The sequence below is a fragment of the Lissotriton helveticus genome, chromosome 9 (assembly GCF_964261635.1).
Source record: "Lissotriton helveticus chromosome 9, aLisHel1.1, whole genome shotgun sequence".
NCBI lineage: Eukaryota > Metazoa > Chordata > Amphibia > Caudata > Salamandridae > Lissotriton > Lissotriton helveticus.
Window position 1 is genome coordinate 1,012,445,956 of NC_136070.1, and position 4,729 is coordinate 1,012,450,684.

Consider the following 4,729-nt stretch of genomic DNA (forward strand, 5'->3'; position numbering starts at 1 on the left):
AGCGGGAATGGGCTGTCGAGTATTCAACTATGCTGATGACACACAGCTGCTGCTGGGCATAGATGATACAATACATGCCCAGTTGCACGCGCAAGATATACTCCGATACACGGTCCACTGGATGTCCATCAACCAGCTCAAAATCAACCCGGAAAAGACAGAGGTGCTGATAATACCATCTAAATGCACCTCCTGGAGCGATTTGTACTGGCCCCAGGAGCTGGGCCCAACCCCACAGCCGGCAGCCACGGTTAAAAGTCTGGGCATTAAACTGGACAGTGGCCTCTCAATGACCAACCAGGTTTCCACCGTGGTTGGCACTTGTACAGGTCTTCTAAGACAGCTGCGTAAACTGGTCCCTCTTCTCTCCCAGTCGATGCTACGCACAGTGGTCTCGGCCACTATAGTGTCAAGACTAGATTACGGCAATGCGCTCTACCTAGGCCTGCCAAAAATACTAACAAACAGACTTCAGGTAGTCTTAAATGACGCCGCAAGACTTATCTTCAATCTCCCGCGGAGAACGCATGCCTCTCCACTATTAAAAGATCTACATTGGCTACCAACTGGACAGAGGTCTGTTTTCAAAGGCCTCTGCATAGCCCACAAAGCCATCTACGGGAAGGCCCCGACCTACATCAAGGAACGGATCGAGATATACAGACCGGAAAGAAATCTCAGGTCCTCTGATGCCAAACTCCTTGTATGTCCCCGTTTTAAGCTGGCCACAATGGGTGGGAGATCTTTTTCGGTTGTATTACCGAAGCTTTGGAATGCCCTGCCTGAAACACTCCGAAAGGAGGAGAATCTACTCCGCTTCAGGAAAGCCTTGAAGACCAGCTTGTTCCGAACAGCACTTAGTCCAGCTTAGGCACCCCACCCCTTCTCTTTCTCGGTTGTTATGTTCTGTGGTCAAAGCGCCCTGAGACCTGTAGGTGACCCGGCGCTATATAAACCCATAATAACAAATAACAAATAACAAATGTATTTTAACATTCTCGGTTCAGGCATACTAAACTCATTTTTCTACCATGTTCCCTGGGTCAGCTAGGATTATAATATATGTTATAATCAAACTGCCCATTCTGGCTCATGGGAACAGGTAGCCTTGCAATAGTGAAAGACTAAATTGGCTGTAATTCACTATCAGGACATGCCACACACACCAGGGCATGTCCTACCTTTCACATACAATACACCCTGCCCATAGGTGTCCCTTGAGTCTACCCTAGAGGTGATTAACATGTAGAAAATGGCAGGTTTAGGGACTGGCAAGAGGGTCCACTTGCCAAGTCAACATGGCAGTCCCAGACTGCACACAGGCTCTGCAATGGCTGGCCTGAGCCATACTTTACAAGCTGCTTCAATAGATGGCAAAGTCAGTGCTGCAAGCCAACCAGCAGCATTTGATTTACAAACCCATGGCATGGTGCACTGTACTAGGGTCTGACAAGCAATCAAATAGGCCAATCATGGAGTCACTAATCCATTACAGAGATTTACAACAGGGAGCACTTGCACTTGCACATTTCCTTGATGCTAATCACACTCCTAATGACATGAGATGGACTGTCATTGAGCAGATTCCAAATGGACCCAACTCTCACAAGACCCTACATGAGAAGGAACAACGTTGGGTGTACCGACTTTCCACTCATATCACGGGCCTGAATGATAATGTCCCTTGGGCCTCAATACTGTAAGCCTACCCTTTGAGTAATATTCAGCCTACTCCTAACCATCTAATGAGTTGTCCATAAACATGACTGTAGCACTTTTGTAATTTATCAAGTCATGGTCCGTTCTGGTTAGTATGACCACGCCTAAATCATAACATTGGTCTCCTGTCGGGGTCCTCTGGTAATATACACCCCAGTTCTATCTCAGAACCCCCCTTTGATATGGCTATATAGGATGCGATCACCAATATTCCATCAGCCTTTCAGGTCTTTGTATATATTATCTGAAATACTCCTCATGACCTCTTAAGTATTTTACAATTTTGTAATTTGAAATATTGTACCTCCTAGCCTGGGCTTTACCCTACTACCCTACACGAGATTCGATCTCTGACATTCACTGCTACCATTTGAGGCTATGCGGCCACCGTCCTTGTATCCCTGTCGGCCTTCCGCCCACGTGATTGCGGCTCAACCACGCCCATCACGGAAGCGCCGACACTCTATTTCACTCGCGCCTTCACCCAGCCCAGTACTAGCGGGGCGGTGCAGGCAGTAGGTTACAAACTGAATACCTCGGCAACTAACTGTAAGTAAAAGTACCCGTTTCACTGCGGGCGTGTCTTTTTTCAACAAGCGCCAAAAACGAACGCGCCCAGGACACGAGTTGGAAGATATTCCTTACCCGCATTTATCTACCTCTTAAAAAATATCACTCTCTTTCAGAATACGTTTTAAAGAGGGTAACCTCCCCCGTCCCATGAAGTCCCTGAACACTCCATTGAGAGTGAGCCTTGGTTATATATACTTTCTGTCTGTCGTGTGTCTTTGTTGTGTGTGTCTCACTTTGTGTTGTACAGTTTCTCTTTGACAATGCATGCACGATCGAATTGGATATAGTCTCGCACCAAACTAGTCGGTATGCGAGGATGTAACACGCGGTGACCATTTTATGAACCACGTGTGAGTTGTGAATAGAGAAAATTACGATATTCCCTCTGTGTGAAAGTTGTGGGTAATCTACACTGTCCCACATATCGCACCTGCACTTCCCTCCTCTAGAAGTATGCTGGAGTAGAGCCCAACACTGGTAACGCTAGACGCTGGATGCTACCACTGAATTCACCATGTAACTGGGTGTGACAGCATGCTGACACAACGTTGAAGCACTGCACTACGTTACAGGCTTGTAAATATGTTCAATACTTTGACAAATGTCGGTATTTTCTTTTACAGGTTTTTTGATTTTTTAGCTCACCCAGTGTGGAGCGAGCTTACACCACGGGCGCATTTTCGCCATCCAGTGGTCCCATGTGGTAGGATTGGGTGCGTCTTTTAGGGGACGCAGACCGTCCACCACGTGGTTGTATGGTCCTGACGAAAACCTGGTTAACCTTAACCAATAAGGTTGAAACATGTAGACCTAACACTTAGACCCTATTAATTATAGAGATACACGGGTTCATTGTTGCCCTATTTTTATCTCGCCACTATTTTAATATTGTCCAGTTGCTTGCCAATAAAAAATCTTTATTTTACAAGTTCAAACCAGGACAATTTTTAACTCACTGATTTTTTTCATTTTTCACACACCACCACTCACAAACCTGCTCCACTGTAATCAGGTGTTGAAGCACACCCTGATGACGCTAGGTCATTAGGGTGGACCCCGATGATGAAGCATGTCATCACTAGGTGATGAGTGAGGGGTTTTTAAGAAAAAGAGTTTTCCTCTATTTTGTGAAAACCATCCACCAACACAGTGACTTGTGAATTCCCACTGGTGGTACTCCTTCATTTTTGTTTTTTCTACTATTGTATCCAGGGGTACAGGAGTACTCCCCGTTCACTCTGGTGAACATAACCCTTGCTCTCTCCATTGTTTTTGTGTAGCACTTGCACTTTGTCACTGAACAGCAGTGGCAAAGTGCCCAAAGCATCTAGACCAGCAAAACATAGCAAAAACATAGGAGGCAACAGTGAAAAAATGGAAGGGACACCCACACCAATGGTGCCACGCCTACCATCTCCCATAAGACATCACACAACCTCTTGTGGTGGCAGACATGCATCAACATGACAGTTGTGAGGCCACTCTCCCTTCCCAACCCAGATGTCACAGTTGTAACTGATGAGCTGTTACTTGTTTGGAGAGGCCCTCTTCGGGAGGTTAAGATCAAGGGCATCTGTTCTCCTTTAGAGAGCCAGTTCCACTGCAAACTTTTGCATCTTTCTTCAATTTGTCTGACCCTGCAAGTATCCTTCTTGACTATCAAGGGAAGGCTGGGTCAGGTCAACAAGAATGCCACCGTCAGGGGCAGTAGGCGCTATATAAATGTAATTACAATAGATTACAATACAATACAATACAATATGGTACTGCAACAGCAGATGTGGGTGAGGTCCTAAATCCTGTGCTGGGAGGCTACATGTTTCCATAGCTCGTGTGCTATGAGACTCTACGTCTCTGTAGGTGGCTGGACCAGCAGAAGATCATTTTGGTATGCAACCACCAAGCAGATTTCCTAAATGCCAAAGCTGATGAACTGAGCAGACACACGCTAAAGGACACCAAGTAGCACCAACATTCCGAGCTGGCACATGGCATCTTTGATCAGTGGGGAATGCCCTGGCTAGACCTGTTTGATACTAAGGATGAACTCTTCTCTCAGCAACAGTGGAGAGTCTTGTATCCAATACTCCACACTCTACACTTTCATCCAGGGAGATTAAGCGGCAAAAGCTGAATTCTTCTTACTTGCCACCTCCATCTACGGCAGGTGCTGAGGCAGGTTTGCCTGGGTCTGGGGTCCATCATCTTAATCCTCTTCGGGCCCAATTTTCTGTATATTGTTCTTTTTATATTTGACCAAGGGTTGCCTGGCACTGGGCACAGTTACCTGTTACTTGTTGGCCCTTTTGTTTTTTTTATGTTTGTCTGATTCCCCTCTATCTGTAAATCACTAGTTAAAATGTGTTTTGCAACGGCCTTGCACATATTTTTCCTCCTAAGCCATTCTACATACCTGAGTGGGACCTAAATTGAGTCC

General features: G+C 46.0%; 1 long non-coding RNA gene across 1 annotated transcript; it reads left to right on the forward strand.

Annotated features, from left to right (window-relative positions):
• Nucleotides 1–2,218: 2,218 nt before the first annotated feature.
• On the forward strand, nt 2,219–3,036 carry LOC144783121 (uncharacterized). The gene is made up of 3 exons (XR_013601413.1): nt 2,219–2,268; nt 2,406–2,466; nt 2,916–3,036. It is a non-coding gene; the product is annotated as an uncharacterized LOC144783121 (long non-coding RNA).
• The last annotated feature ends 1,693 nt before the right edge of the window (nt 3,037–4,729 follow it).